Here is a 17,500-nt window from a genome sequence, read left to right as displayed (position 1 = left end):
AGGACTTCAAAACAAACTGTCTCAAAATGTGATTCAAAGACAAATCTCCTAACGTTACGTTCTCAGTTATGACTCCTTTTCAATTTCTTTTTTATATTTGTGTTGGTGTTGTTGCCATTATTATTATTACTACGGTTGTTATTGTTGCTGTTATTTCGTTTGATCATGTTTTTACTTAGAAACCCATTCCAATATGTATGTAACCATTTAAGTATTAAGCGACCGGCTACTTATTCAGAGTCAATAAATCAAGCAGCTATGTAGTTAATATACATTTAACATAGTATAGCATCAAAACGATCATATACCATCTGTCTTCCTCTCTCTATTTCATTCATCGCCATTACCGGGAGTGTTTGTGATCTGCTGGAATTTATACCCGATTTTAAGGTGGCTAAATAACTGAAACATTTCTCTACTCTGGATACGGCGCCCGTCTATCGCCTGACATGATTTTAGTGCAGCACTTTCAGCTAAAAAAATTACTCGAAAATCTACAATGCAGAAAAGTACAATTCATGTTCGTTATTGTCGATGTGTAGCGTCGAAGAGAGGAGGATAAGAATTGTTGAATTTCAGTTACCAGGATGCAGATTGGATAATTTTCAAGGAATTTAGTTAGGAACGAGGAACGAATTAGTCTTTGGGAACGTGACATGATGCGAACGCTCTCAACTGTGAGAATGGATTTTACGAGAACGCATGTGTTAATGAAGTAGTTTATAATGTTGTCTCTCGATCTGCTATAAATAGCAGCTAAATCTTCAAATCACATACTACTTCCCAAAAGAAAGAAATGTGGGATAATGTAATACTTCATACAAAGAAAAAAAAAAGCAAATATAATGGGATAATTAGGGTTGGAACAGGAGCAGTCCTAAGTCATGGCACACTGGTCACTTGCCTGTGGGGACCCCATGTGTTTTAGCGACCCAATGCAAACTTATGTATGATATGGTTTTATTTATAATGATCTTAGGATACTGTTTTGCTCGGAGATTATAGCGTTGTTGAAACGACCGTGGGTGGGATGTCTTTGAGTTAAAGTCCGCTGCTCTGGATGGTTTTAACGCCGTCGAAATAAAAAAAATTAAGAAAAAGAATAATGTCTAAAAAAGAAACCTGAAATACACGTGAAAACTTGCGACCTTTTTTAATAGTATTACTCTTAATTGTTCCAGCAAAACCGAAAAACAAAATTTCGCACACGTTTGAGTTATAGTAAATCTTTTCAACACAGAAATGACCTCATCGAAATCGCTTTACTATTGCTCTGAGAACCAGTAAATTTATATATAATATTCTATTCTTGTTGGAGTATAATGGTAGAATATTTTAGAGAAAAATGTTGCTCAGAAAATCGTTCACATGAAAACCGTATTCTTTATTATGAGTAAATATTACAACTGCTACATATTTCCAACTTGATCTGTAGGTTATGTCTTTCTCGAAAATAGAGGTAAAAATTAATATGGAAAATGCTCATTTGGTGAGGCTGTTCAAAAGAGGGCGATAAGATCAGTTCATATTGCAATAGGTAAGTTTCTCTCTAAAATGAGTTAGACGATATATTGAGAGAATAATCACACCGTGAAGTTATTCAAAAGAGGCGATAAAATCATTCATATTCCTGGAGAGTTTCGTTTATGGTTCTGAAAAATAATTTGGCAGAGGTCCAGTTGATCTGATATAAGAAAAATCCAATCCTTTATTACTGCTACGAACAGTGAAAAAGATTTCGCAGCCAGATATTCATCTTTTAGATTTCAATATGTCAAATCAGCCAACAGATTTCAATAAGCCGTGTTTCTCTATCTGAGGACAAGAAATAACTGTTAATTTCTTTGAATTTGAAACCCCGATAACTAAAGCTAGCTGCAAACATTATATAAACATTGAAAAGTAATAACTTACTGGTGTTTCATACCGTAATTTCAAGAAGTAGCATCAAGAATACCATTTTGTTCTCTCTATTACAAGATATCTAACAAGGTTTCTAAAGATCATGCGATTATGAGTCCATGTCTTTGACCAATAATATTGAACACCAGCTCTGGCAGATTGATCACCAATACAGGAGTTGCTCGAAATCATTTGACAAAATTAACGAAGGAGAAATGAAAAGTAATATTGAAACGTAATGGAATAGGAAGAAAGATCTTCAAAAATTATTCAAGATATTCTCATCGAAAGCGATTAGGAACTAAATGCTCAGACGATTATATATTATATACTTGCGGCTATTTTTTCTATAATCATATGAAATGTATTTATGCGCAAAGATGGCACAGAAATTAGTGAAGCGCCCCTATTTTTTATAGGTTCGCTTGACAACCACGTAAGTCCCATTGTGCAGGACCTCTTTTATAGCTCTGCACCAATCAGGTCATTATTTGTGAATTTGGTAAACGAAAACTGTGTAGCAGCCCGTCGAGTAAGTATACATGCTTATAGATGTATATGAATGTATATGTATTCATGTAGGTACGTTGCTTGGTGGTTAGGCTATTCAGCTCATGATCGAAATGTCGAGAGTTCGATATCCGGCTGCGAGTTCATTCCTTGAGCAAGACGCTATTTCACGTTGCTCCAGTTCATTCAGCCTGCAAGAATTAGTTGTACCTGTATTTCAAAGGGGCCAGCTTTGTCTCGCTCTGTAACAGGCTGAATCTCCTGGTGAATTAAGGGTACGCATGTCTGTGGATTACTCATCCACTTACTAGTTATTTTTGCGAGCAGGCTGTTTCCTTCATCGGATCAACTGGAACCCTCACCATCGTAACCGACAAAGTGCCACAGTACATGTATTCGTGTTTATATCTGTCTTTGAAAACCAGTGCTGGTTTGTTTATATCCCTTTAAGGGATATTACAGTATGAAACACCAGCGAGTTATTACTCTCCAGTGTTTCAAAAAGATGACCGATAAAATAAGTTCTACATTTCGAACTAAGTACTGGGTGTAGATTTGCATTACTAAACACCTAAAAGCCGGGTCCTATAATGGCTGCAGTCCAATGACTAAGACCAGTAAAAGATAAGGATTTTAAGCATTTATTTATGCATAAGTCATGTGCCTATGTATTTTTGCATATATTGTACGTTGTGTTTATGTATATATTTCAGGAACTCTGATGATAAGGAAGCGCTTATCGAATTCATAGAAGTATTTCGTGATTTCTGGATAATCTTATTTTAAATTCTGTCATACACATTTCATGTAAATTTACTCTGAGCGTATTATATTAAGTTTATTGTATTGTTTTGCGATGTTTAGCTTTCAGTTGCAGACTTGTGGGAATGTTATATACACCTATACCATGTACACTGCATATGATATATGCACATCTATGCAAACATATATGTATGCACATCTATGCAGACATATATATGTATGCACATCTATGCAAACGTATATATATATATATATATATATATATATATATATATATATATATAGATATATGTATATATGCACATCTATGCGAACATATATGTGTGTTTGTGTGTGAATCTGCGTATGTATGCGTATAGACGTACGTGTGTGTGTGTATATACGTGTTTGTATATATATATATGTGTGTGTATATATATGTGTGTGTGTGTATATATGTGTGTGTATATATATATAGGTGTGTGTGTATATGTGTGCGTGTATATGTGTATATATGTGTGTGCGTGTATATATGTGTGTGTATATGTGTGTGCGCGTGTGTGTATGTATATATATATATGTGTGTGTCTGTATATGTGTGTGTCTGTATATGTTTGTTCGTGTGTGTATATGTATGTATGTATGTATGTGTTTATATTTTACACGCGTGTGTGTCTTCGTGTTTGTTCCCAACCACTGGTTGAAAAGCGGTGTTGGTTTGTTTTAATCCTCGTAACTGAGCGGTTCGGCATACTCACCACACAGCCACACCTGAAACATATTTGTGTATTTATGTATTGATACGCACATATTTACATATAAATATATATATATGCATTTATATCTTTATAGTTCGGGCGCTTACTAGCTTGGAAAGTAACTTTGTCTGAGAACGTATGCAAAACCTAAACCAATTAAATCGTGGAAGGACCGTTTTTGTCACTTTAATAGAAACACAGAAATTCAGTTTAAGTCATGTTTGTCTATTTATCAGGAGATTACACTATGAAGTGTTACATTTCTCGCACTTCTGCGTGCTGGTCATTGGCATAGTTTTACACTGGTTCTGTTAAAAGTCAGTTCCTCTGACAATTTTTATTTTTTATTTTTATAAGTCTCCAAAGATTTATCTTGCTTTCTTTGTATTATTCCAATATCTTAATTACATTTCTTTTTCAAGCATTGAAATCATTAATGCCTGTTACATGTCAGTTTGATAGCTAAATTATTTTATGTTTTACGTAGTTGTCTATTTTTATGTGTGAGATTCCTCGTCTCCTCTTTTGACACGAAGCTTTCAGATTCAATACCATTTTTTCTTTCATCTTCTCTACTACCTCTTTGCAAATTGCTACCATGTTTTATTTTATCCATTTTTTTCATTCTTATTATCAGTTCTGCGTTGTTTTGTTTTTTTTCCTGTTTTCCCTGTTGTTCGGTAGTGTTTTGAGCAGTTGGAGATTGCCGGTCGTTACGTACTTATAATATGTCTTTTTGTATGTTTTTAATACCTGCCTTTGATATGTCCTATTTTAGATAATTACTGCATTAATTTAGGTATCCGCATTCGGCAAAAAAAGAAAAAAAAAATACAACACACACAAATCTCTTTTCCCACCCCTCTCTCTCTCTATATATATATATGTATTTATGAATATTATGAAACTGATCTTAAGAGGCATTTATCTGCAGTCCTTAAGTTATTTAACCACAGGTCAAAAAGTTCCATTCTAGTTTAACTCTAGTTTAAGACCATAAATACCTCGTCTAGACATATCTTTTCAAATGCATTCCCACTGCTGTACTTACCATCACCCCTTCCTTCCTTATTCATCTATCACCCCTTCCTTTCTCATTCATATGTTGTGACGGAGAAATACACAAGAGTATTATTATATTAGATATATTTCTTTAAGTATTTATTTTGGTAACATTGAAATGCTATACTATTTTACTTTTTTATTGCCTTCCAACTTCATAGGGTAGAGCTAATTATTTTAAAATACAGAGATGAAAGTTCTAAGCTAGTTCAGTAATCTGTATTGATATTGCTGTATTTCGAGAAGGTAATTTTATTTATTCTTTTTTTTTTTCCAAGTAAACACACGCACTATATATTTTTTCTTCACTCGTTTATTACTGTTATTTTATATTATTATTTTAACGCCTGTCCTTTATCCGGAAATCGTTCGTCACACATCTGTGACCTCTTCAGCGACACTTTTCGTTTCCGTGTGTGTTCTTGCTCCACTTACTCCGCGCACATAAGGATACACATCTTAGAAGAACAGAATGGAGTAAGTAGAGCAAGAATACACACGGAAACGAAAAGTGATGCTGAAGAGGTTACGGATGTGTGATGAAAGGTTTCCGGACAATGGACTGGCGTTAACATTATACAATAAAATAACAGTAATAGATGAGTGAAGAAAAAAATATAGTGCGTGTGTTTATTTGGCAAAATAAATAAATAAATAAATAAATAAAATGACCATCCCGAAATTCAACAATATCTGTTTCAACACTCGACTTCACATCAGGAATCTTGCAAAACGAATTGATAAACGTAAATTTGTACTGAATTTATGGAAATTATTTTCCTCCATCTTCTATAAATTTAATCCATCCATCCACTTTTGCTGCTCACAATTCTTGGGATGAAGTTGGGGTTTAAGACTACAGGCATCGTTCCATAGGAACCTCTCAGAAGCAACCGTTTTTGTACTTTTTGGTTAGTTTCATAAGCGTAGCAAACTGAGAATGCAGATATCATCCAACCATCTCGCACTTGGTCTTTCCCTAGGTCTCTTCCCGCTTGGTTCAGCTTGAAGTATCCATCTTCCGATTCTTTTCCGCGACATCATAATCACCTACCTGTGGTACCGCATCTGTGGCTTCTCGGTGCGGATAAGTCGAAGCTTTACCTGGAGAAACTCTCTGATATTCGAGTTACGCGCCTGGCTGTACAACGTGGTTTTAGAGATCCTTCGGACGAAGCCTATTGCGACCGTTTGTGTTCCCAATCGTACTATTTCACATAAGTGAGGTTACGCACAAAAACCAAATTATAGATAGGAAATTTGGCTTGTTAACAAACTCTGCGGATGTCGAAACAGGGGCATTAATATACCAGCACCTGCAATTCTAACATCTTATTTACCCTCCTGTAGCTTTAAGAAGTGAACACCAATACTTTTGTTCCCCGCAAATAGGTGCGCTTGGTAACAATTTTTTTCATTGTGAGAGGTTTTCTTGGTAAATTTAAAGACACGCCTTCCCGATATTATATGCATTTTTTTGAAAAACTAAATTTAACTTATATTCTCTAATATAATGCCGATGAAACATGCTTCTACAAATAATTGAAAACAATCTTCCTCCAAACAAAAAAAAAAAGAGAAAAACAATGCAGAGCAAAAACATTCAGGCTATTCGGTGCATTCAATATTCCACTAGATTAAGGCCGTGAACTGGCAGAAACGTTAGCACGCCGGGCGAAATGCTTAGCGGGATTTCGTCTGCCGAGGTCGACTTTGCCTTTCATCCTTTCGGGGTCGATAAATTAAGTACCAGTTACGCACTGGGGTCGATACAATCGACTTAATCCCCCTTGTCTGTCCTTGTTTGTCCCCTCTATGTTTAGCCCCTTGTGGGCAATAAAGAAATAAGAAACGTTAGCTCGCCGGGCGAAATGCTTAGCGGTATTTCGTCTGTATTGACATTCTGAGTTTCAATTCCACCAAGGTCAACTTTGCCTTTTATCCTTTCGGGGTCGATAAATTAAGTACCAGTTGCGTACTGGTTCGATCTAATCGACTGTCCACCTCCCCAAACATTTCGGGCCTTGTACCTAGAGTAGAAAAGAATATTCTACTAGCTATGTGTGATCTATTTTTTAATAGCTTATTTTTGTTTGATCGATATAAGATTGTGCAAAACTAAAGCTGAAGTATATACCTCTTTTTTTCTTTAATTAGTTAAGCAATTTTAAATTATCACATGCTCATGTAGTAAATAAAGTTAATTGCTTCAGATGTTTTGTATGTTTAATACAATCAAGGTCATCGACTAATACTCAATTAACACTGTTGACTTCACTAAATTAATTAGGCTTGGATTCTACTTTGCAAGTCAATTAAAAAAGATCGGTGTATATTATATTGCATTTTTGACGCCTACAACTGTGGCCTCAATTTCTGTGTGGTACCTGATAGAACTAGATACATTGGAGCATCAATAGTATGGATCAGTTCAACACCTGTTACAAGATATAAAGTCCAACTTTTTAATCGATAGACAAATTACCCATCACACTTTTATCCCCCTAACATAGTAAATGATTCAGTGAGATGTATCTCAAGTTGATTTCAGCAGGATGTGAACTTAATCCGCAAAAGTATGTAACCCGAATCTGCCAGCATGGCTATGTGGTTAGGAAGCTCGTTTTGCAGCTAAGTAGTTTAGGATTCAATCCCAGTGTGCAGCACCATGTACAAGTGTCTTCAACTACAACCTCCTACTCAGTAAATTTGGCAAGCGGAAACTACGCAGAAGCATGTTCTATGTATTTGTGTATATATTGTATGCATGTATTTGTGTATGTATGTATGCATGTATATATATATATATATATATATATATATATATATATATATAGTCGCGTCTGTGTCTATTTTCTGCCCCTATGTCGTCGGCTAGTTCGGCCAGCTGTAACATATTTAAATACCAGCCTATATGTTGATATAACTTTATATTAAGCTTGTATGTTCAATACCAGGTCGTTATTTCAAACAACAAAATCAACCCTCAGTATCTTAAACTCATAAATACCATCAATGTCGCGCTTAACCCTGTAAACATCAACAGGAACATTATTATTATAGAGACAACAATGAAATGTGTTAGACATTGCAACCAAATCTCCCTCAAATGACTCCCAGCTGTTTCAGAAAATTGTACATTGTATATGTTCCTGGGTTTGCTTCACATAAGAGAAAGATGGAATGGTCGTGGCAGGGACGCCATTGATCACAGGCATGCTAGTGCATATCGGACGATAGTCTAAACAGCTACAATACTGCTATTACTACCGATAATCCAATTCTGAGGGGAGGGGCCAGTCGATCACATCGACCTCGGTGCTTAATGCAAAGTAAAGCCGACCTCGGCAAATCGTAAAGCCGGAAGAAATGCCAATAAGTAGTTTGTCCAGCGTACTAACAATTCTGCCAACACGCTTCCTTGTTATTACTACTAATAATAATAGTAACATCGAATCGACAATAACAACAATATCCACATGGCCATTAGTCTTATTAGACATAAAACTAATCAAGCTCAAATCCTACTTTGTTGATTAAAAAAAAATGGAACAGTGAATGATGTCAGGGCTCACTGAATGATAAACGACAATCATATTCACAATAATTAACAATATCTGCGATGATAAAATCATCAATCATTTATATCTACTGCGACGAAAACAGCAACAAAAATAATATATAGCACATCTCCAATACCATGTACAGCATAAACATTACCGAAAAGACAATAAATAATAACTGGCAAACAATCACTAGGCGAAACAACAACGGACAACACAACACAGTCAATGAGTGCCAATAAAGGGGAGATAATAACAGGAATACCATAAGGGACAGTTAATAACAGACAGACGATAATAGAGAGTCAATAATGGAGAGACAATAATAAGGAGACAATAAGAGGCAGAGAGATATTGCTAGAGACATAGAGAGAGAGAGAGAGAGAGAGTTAATAACAGCAAGAGGATAAGAAAGAGTCAGTAACAAAGAAATGCTGAGAGTCGATAGCAAAGAGTCAATAACAGAGACAATAATAGGATAATGACGGAAAGACAATAACAGAAAGACAACGATTGATAGACAATAACAAACAGAAACAAGAACAGAGAAACAATAGTAGATAATAATAACAGAGAAAACTATAAAAGAGAGACGTCATCAAAGAATACAACAGTGAGACAGAAACAGAAAGACAGTAACAGACTGTCAATAACCGACAGGCAAACATAACCGTGAGACAATAATAGACAATAACAGACAACAACGGCAGACAAAAACAAAAATAGAAATAAACACTTACAGACGGAGAATAACAGACAGCAATTGTCAAACAATCAATAGCAAGCATACAATAACACATACTGAAGATCTGGAGCGTGGAAGGAACCTGAATCTATCGACCCTGGCACTTGACTGGTAGTTCATTTATCTAATTCGAAAGAGATTGGATTTTGAACTTGGAGCATAAAGCGTCGGAAGAAACGTCGCATTCTCTAATGGTTCTGCCAACCCGCCGCCGCCTTTTGTCAGCCTCGACGTTTACAATAACAAATAATAATAAATAGACAATTTACAAATAATAACAATACAATATAACAGACGAGACAATATCATGAAGATAAACAATAAAAGCAACCAAAAACAAACAATAAAAGCAACCAAAAACAAACAATAAGACCAATTACCATACAAGGACTATTGAATACAACAACAACAACAGCAGCAATACAATGACTAACAACTGCAGCTCTTATTGAATAACAATAAGAAGTTACCTTCAATAACATATACCACTGAATGCCACGCTAACAGCTTCATTCTTCCGCCATCTTCACATGCATGCAAACAACATAGAACACCACTTTACATCATATACAACATTCAATAATGGCAACATTCCATTCCATTTATGACTGTAAACTTTTTAGACACTACATAAAATGCATTAATGTCATTTACACATAACACATGAAATAACCAAAGCATTTAAAATGATGAATGCTCGGTTGAGAAATGTTGGCACATTTCTCTGGCAATGTTTTCTTTATATTCTCTCTCTCTCTAAAAAAAAAAAAAGATATTGTTTTCACTCTGTGAAGCTTAACAGTAGTTTAACGAAGGCGAGAGACATTTAACATATTTTATGCCGTTGTATATCAACGTAGGTCATCCTTGATCAAGCAGATAAATGGCTAAAACCATTCGAATTGTGACAGTACTGTCTTATTGTATATCTAGGTCTACGTTATTCAATATGTTTTTACCGTCTTAAGAAAATTTAATGTGATATGAGAAAATTTGGTTGCTATTTATAGCAAGCCGATTAACTACATAGAATCTTGTACCTTATACCTATTCATTACTGGCAAAAAACGGCGGCTGCCGAACTGGAGGAGTCATTAGTGCGTCGGTCAAAATGTTTAGCAGTATTCTTTTCGGTTCTTTCAGTTCTTGTGTCAAAATTTGAAACCACTGTTTGCGGGATACGCGCGGGTTCGTTCCAGATCGAACACGTAATTATCGATTATTGCATTGCAAGATCTATCGCGAGACAATCGACTGCGCAGTAGACTGGTACACTAGTTGTCTTTCTTTTCCCTAACCCCTAATACTATATGGGTGGTTACCCAGTTTCAGTAGCTTATATGTGACTGAGATCGGACCATTTACTCCGAACAGTACGCCGGTCTATTGCCGGGTTTAAAGCCAAAACTTTTGGCGGGAGGATACACGTCGATTACATGACTAGTACTTTATTTTACCGACCCCAAACAGATGAAAGGCAAAGTTGCTGTCGGCAGGGTTTGAACTTAAGACAGAGTGCTAGAAGAAATGCTATAAACATTTTGGACGACGTGCTAACAATTCTAAATCGTCACTATGGTACGTGCACTCGTTAGCCCTCCTGTATTTGTTCCGGCTCTCTGCGCTCTGAGTTCAAATCCTGGCGATGACTGACTGTGTCCTTCATCCGTTCGGGGTAGAGAATATAAGCTGGTTGGTGGAATTGTTCGAGCGTGGGAAACAGCACTTGGTGGTATTTGTTCCTGTTATTCACGTTCTTAGTACGTGTTCACTCGTCACCCGGATTAACAACACCACTACCTTTAGCAGAGTTTATTCTGTTGCAAGCATTTAAGTTAAATGACTGTTTTGAGACAATCTTCCTTTAACCGGTCTGGAGGCTCTGAAAACCGATAGTGGCATGGGCACTGCCATTCTCTCTCTCATTGGACAGTAAAATAACCGTACTGCTACTGCTACTAATAATAATTTCTGCTATATGCACAAGACACAGTACTCAACTGGCATATATTTTATCGACTCCGAAAAGACGAAAAGCAAAGTCGACCTCAGAGCGGAATTTGAACTCAGAACATAAAGATAGATGAAATATCGCTAAGTATTTCGCCCGGCGTGCTAACGATTCTGCCAACTCGCCCCCTTACTACTGCTGCTGCTGCTGCTACTACTACCACTACTACTACTTTATACAATTGGCACAATGCCTGAAATGTTGAGGGAGTGGATAAGTTGAATGCATCGACCCCAGCTAAGAATTTTGTCCGGTGGGTAACAATTCACTGCAATAACATTATTGTTTATTACATAATAAATATTATTAAGAAACACACAACAGGAACCTGCCGACAGAATAAATGATTGAACTGATTATGTACAACACAATTAAAATGGTTGTATTATAATAAAAGCAGCTTTCAGTCTGCTATCTTTGGGCTTTAAATTTGAAAACGAGCGAGTAACTAGCAATGTAACATAATTGAAATACATTATAGGAATAACGCAACGTTACCGGAATAGCAGGTAGCATGGTCTGCTCAAAATAGCGGGTTATTCTCTCCCAAATCGCACCCTGCCATTTTGAAAAGGGATGGATATATTTTGAATAATCCAGTTTCAGATACTGTGCTTGTGTAATAGATGGGATGGCCACAGCAGGAATGTTCCCGTTTGAGGTGAACGGGAAATATTACAGAAAAACAAATCACAAAGTATAAACTCCACATTTTTATTTTAACTGTCATAAATACTAGTTCAATTGATTAAACAAACTAGATTACTTTATGTCAGTTCCTCTTCTAATACATCACAAATACTATAACGATATTATATGTATGCAAGAAATTAGTCATTTTATTTAATAGCTTAAATGAAATAGTCTAAAAGTAAAACATCAAATCAGTCATTGACTAGAGTTTGTCATGTGACCATTTTTTTTTTATGGCTTTCGTTCTTAGATTCCAACTCGATTAAGACTGGCCTGGAGTTAAACAACAACGAAAACAACCATAAAATAACAATCATTTGCTCTCTTCACCACCATAGCCACCAACAAATTTAAGCGCAAGAGCAACACTGCAGTCATTATCAAACTAACCCCGACCAACAATAGCCATAATTGTATTTGCGTTTATTATTACGTGGTTGTTGACTGTTAATAATATTATTACGAAGAAAAAAAATACAATACTAGATAATTTCTTCCCAGTAAATTAAGACACAATGTGAAGATAATGGTTCACTGCTGTAGGCGGGAGGAATTATAGTTCAATTGAAGGTTATTTCGCTGATTTTTGGCCTGAATTCGACTCTTTCTGTTGCAAAAACCATATAGGTAGAACGAAGGGTAGCAACAGCAATAAAAAACAACCTAACACGGGATAAAATCTATCCCTACAAAACAACATAGGAACAAACCCCAACCAAAATCAGCTTTTATAGATAAAATTGTCGTTTTATATACAATCCAACTGTTTTAGATATCTACAGGTAAATAACAATAAATAACAAAACAGTATTAAAAAATCTCCAAATAAACAAAAAGAAAAGAGAAGAAAGGGTGAAGGGGAAAAAATCCTGAATAATTAGTTTTATCGGTATCTAAACAAATTAAAAGTTAAAAATAAAACCAATTTATCGAACCTAATTGGCTTTCTACAAACTGTGACTAATCACAGAGCCTGCACACGCATTAACTTCGCTTTTAATTAGAACAATTGTATTATCTCACAGTCTGTGACCTGTGTAATAGAAAAAAGCTTAAGTTCAGTGTTAAATATTATACACCGGTTTACGAATGATTTTACCGGGGAAATTTTTTTAAAAAACATAATGCATATAGCCAAGATATTTTGCATTGGAATCCTAACTCTGTCAGCTAAGGATATGTGGATGTAGGCGTTTTGCTCTTTTGTTCTTGTCGGTACTTTCATTCATTGGAATTAAGAAAATAAGATTATATTTTATAAAGGAGTACTGACTAAGATAAAATTCAGAAATAGTTGCGTGTATTAGCTGATGTTGCTTCCGTTTCTATATTACGTTTACAATATAATATCAACGCTAAATGTGGCGAGCATGCAAAATCGTCAGCCCGTCGAAGAAAAATTGCTTCTTCCTGTCTTTGTGTTCTGAGTTCAAATTCCACCCAGTTCAACTTTGCGTTTCACAATTTCGAGGTCGACAGAATTATTGTTGTTTGTTGTTGGCACTCCGTCGCTTACGACGTCGAGGGTTCCAGATGATCCGATCAACGGAACAGCCTGCTCGTGAAATTAACGTGCAAGTGGCTGAGCACTCCACAGACACGTGTACCCTTAACGTAGTTCTCGGGGATATTCAGGGTGATACAGTGTGACAAGGCTGACCCTTTGAATTACAGGCACAACAGAAACAGGAAGTAAGAGTGAGAGAAAGTTGTGGTGAAAGAGTACAGCAGGGTTCGCCACCATCCCCTGCTGGAGCCTCGTGGAGCTTTTAGGTGTTTCCGCTCAATAAACACTCACAACGCCCGGTCTGGGAATCGAAACCTCGATCCTATGACCGCGAGTCCGCTGCTTTAACCACTGGGCTATTGCGCCTCCACAGACAGAATTACTACTCGTCAAGTACTCGCAATCAACTTGAGCACTCTCATTATATTTGCTGGCCTTGTGCCAAAAGTAGGACAACTATAATATCAACGATACGTAAGAAAAGTTGTAGATATCGTGTTCGGTATTTAGTTACATCCGTTTACTCTCTACATTTAAATAACGCCGGTGTAGATCCTGTCATTTCTCTTTGTAGTCTCGATAAACTGAAAACGACAGCCAAATTTGTACTTGCACTCGGAAGATAAAGTAGCATAAGTAAATTTGCCTTTCCCCCGGGAGCGTTTAGATAATAACCGATGACTTAATTGCGACTAATACTTTAACACCTTAATAAAAATAATAATGATTTCTTCCAGGTGGGTGGGGGTACAATATCCCAACACATCGATAACAATAAAATGTCAAAATGTAAAAGAAAACAATGAACAAGAAACAATTTGGGAATTTAAAACAAGAGGGGAAATTAACAAGACTATAAAAACGCATTTGTAATATAATGATCATTACAATGATCGCAGAAAATCGATTACAACGACGCAATGCTTGACTGGTACTTTATTCTATCGACTCCCAAACGCTGAAAAGCAAAGTTGATCTCGGCATCAGTCAGGCTCGGTTATCCCCAGAAGGATCCAATCAAGCAAATCGATGCCAGTAATTATTTTTGAGTCGAGTACTTTTCTACAGGTTCCTTTTGATAAACCTCTAATTCCTGGGGACGTAAGCACACCAACATCGGTGGTCAATCGGTTCTGAGGCACACACACATACACAAACATAAACACATATACATATATATATGTATATCTTAAGGGCAGGCTTCCAAACAGTTTCCGTCTATCAACTCCACTGAATGTATTTGTCAGTCGAGGGTTAAACCAGAAGGTACTTGCTCAATGTCCTGCGCTGTGGGACTGAACCCCAAACCAGCAACTGCAAGAGGAATTTCTTAACCACACATATATATACATGTGCCTAGAACATGATGACAATCAAAATTCATCTCCACAAGATTTGAATTCAGAATCCGAAGAGGAGTCATTCAAATCCCAAAGAGCCAGCGTTTTATTCGACATCTTAAAACATTCTTCCAATCCAGCGCCCTAAATAGTAATCGATTTTAACGTAGGTACAAGGCGAGAAATTTGTGAGCAATGGGATTAGTTAGTTAAATCAACCTCGTATTTTATCGATCCGGAAACGATGAAAGGTGAGTGGCGATGTCGGCCACCACATAATTTAAACTCGAAGTGTAGTGTCAGAACAATGCTTTACTGCTTTTGTTCTGACATTTAGCGATTCTGCCAATCCATATAAAAATAACTTAGTTTCTATGGAAACCAAGAAAATAGAGATATCACAGTACGAGACGTAGAGATGATATAAATTAGAGCAGTACACTTCAAAATGGGATAATAAATATAAAGTCCAGAAAAAAATGTAGACAAAGTGAAGTAAGATACGCCAACAGACGTACATTTACTCATGCGCGTGCACAAATAGATATAATCTAACGTACATATACAGACACATATATAAATAACAATGAACGAATGATTGGAATTTTTCTTTTCGCAAATAAAGATAAATAAATATAATTATAGAACTTAAATAAAATATAAAGAAAACAAGCTGTTGCTATTGTCTGTTCGCTCTATTTCCTTCGTTATTGGTATGTTGGTAAATGCTGTAAACAAAAACTGGGTTTTGAAATCGTAGCCACAATAGAAGCAATAGAGTTTCGTAGTTATAAGTTATATATACAAAGACATTAATTCAATGTTTTTTTCTTTTTTTTTGGTTTCTGAAGCGTGTAAATCGTGTGTTGTGATATAGTTTTCTCAACCATGAGCATTGGATATATTTTCTCTTACACTTCTCTCGAAGTAAGAAGGCAGTAACGAGGCAGGACTAAGCTATTGCAGGGCGTGAAGCAAATGTTTTCAAGGGTTTCCTAATGTAAAAAGAAAATTAGCTAATTTATCTAATTATAAATATTATTTTGAATTCAGCTACATATCTAGACTAATATATACAAATTAGACGAGCTGGCGGAGTACGTAATCGATTGAGCCATTGCAGCACATGAAGCAAATGTCTTCAAGGGTTTCGTAATTAAAAAAAGAACCCTATAAATTTAAAAAGAAAATTAGCTAATTTATCTAATTATTATTTTGGATTCAGCTACATATCGAGACTAATACGTACAGATAAGGCTAGCTGGCGGAGTACGTAATCGAAATTAATACAAAGGATCCAATATTTACAATTTCATCAAAAGCTTTATATATATTCGCTGGTCGATATTTTTGAGATTTAGAAATTTAACCAAGGAGAACAACGGCTTAAACGCAGTCAATTATACAATGCATTTGAATGGACTCTACCTCTCTATACATCTTACTGTAGTTTTAACCAAAATATACCAATGGATGGTTTACATTCTATAAAAATTTCGCGATTTCATTAATCTATACTATTGTTACGTAAGCAACTCAGATACACAAGTTTCTTATTCTCTCCTGATACTTGGCCGAAATGTAACGTTAATCTGTTTCTCTGGTTTATCTTTGAAAATGTGAGTAAATTTAAACTTATTTGTGATGCAGCTTTATGTAACGGTCTAAGTGTGCCCAATACATTGTTTCTTAGCTATTTGAAAATCTCGATTTAAATTCATGTAATAGATTAGTAATAGTTTGCATAATTCAAGCGTTTGTGTTATATTTATGAGAACGCACATCAATCTCAATTAGCGTATGACAAGTTTAATTCACAAAAGTATTAAAATAGAATAGCACGTCTATTAATTAGCATCCAAGAAAAACGAAAAAAGCCTGCCCACTCATTGTTTCTATTAAAATACATTTACTGTAATTAATTTAATCTAAAATGCATTGGATCTCGGAATGATTCCAAATATTCTATCTATCTCAAACACTCACAGTATTTCACAAAAGTGAAATTAAGAATAATGCTATAACCAAAAGAATTTAGTGTGTGGCTTCTGAAAATATGGAGTTTGTAGCATATGATATTTTGGTGCTGATAACTCATATTTTATCTTTCCTTTCTAGTAATCCCCTCCTTCAATCACAAAACCCCCAACAGTTTTCTTCACATTTTTTTGTAATAGATTCGATAATTGTTACTGCAGATGTTATGTCTTCTTTCAGAATCTTACACTGTCCTTCTTTAATGACAATAGATTTTTTGGCAGTAAATTTCCTGTTTGCAATATTTCAGCGGTTGCCTGTACTACTGCTTGCATCTATTGCATTGTAGTCAGCCGTGATTAGTTCTCTGAATATATGTGTTCATCGAATAGCAGATGTTTTCTTTTCAACCTTAAACTACAAAATACAAGAGAAAAAGAAAAAAAAACATAAAATTTAAAAAAAGTATACAAGCTCTCATAATCTTTAGAAACACATTTTCTTATCATTAGTGCTGCTTAGTCGTTCCGAAAATGATTAAAGAAAACAAAAAAAATTCTTTACTGCACTCTTATGTTTAAATTTTATTGGTCTAAAGTACATACGTGTAAGGATCATGTTACATAAACTATTTGTTTTAGATGTTCATTTAACCGTTCTCTTTTTCATTCGAATTTCAGATGTAATACTA

General features: G+C 35.5%; 1 protein-coding gene across 2 annotated transcripts in view; it reads left to right on the top strand.

Annotated features, from left to right (window-relative positions):
* Window positions 1-17,500, top strand: part of LOC106869888 (uncharacterized) — a 39,468-nt gene that overhangs the window by 20,859 nt on the left and 1,109 nt on the right. The window contains exons 1-2 of one of the 2 annotated variants that reach the window (XM_089349514.1): window positions 15,742-16,451; window positions 17,490-17,500. The exon at window positions 17,490-17,500 is cut by the window's right edge and continues 1,109 nt beyond it. The gene's annotated coding sequence lies outside the window, so the exon portion shown is untranslated. Of the gene's footprint in view, window positions 1-15,741; window positions 16,452-17,489 lie in introns of those variants that run through there. The other variant, XM_089349513.1, reaches the window with a different exon arrangement.

This window comes from Octopus bimaculoides, chromosome 3 (genome assembly GCF_046866305.1).
Source record: "Octopus bimaculoides isolate indiv1 chromosome 3, ASM4686630v1, whole genome shotgun sequence".
Lineage (NCBI taxonomy): Eukaryota > Metazoa > Mollusca > Cephalopoda > Octopoda > Octopodidae > Octopus > Octopus bimaculoides.
The sequence above is the reverse complement of the archived record's forward strand: the minus strand, read 5'-3'. Positions and strand labels throughout refer to the sequence as shown.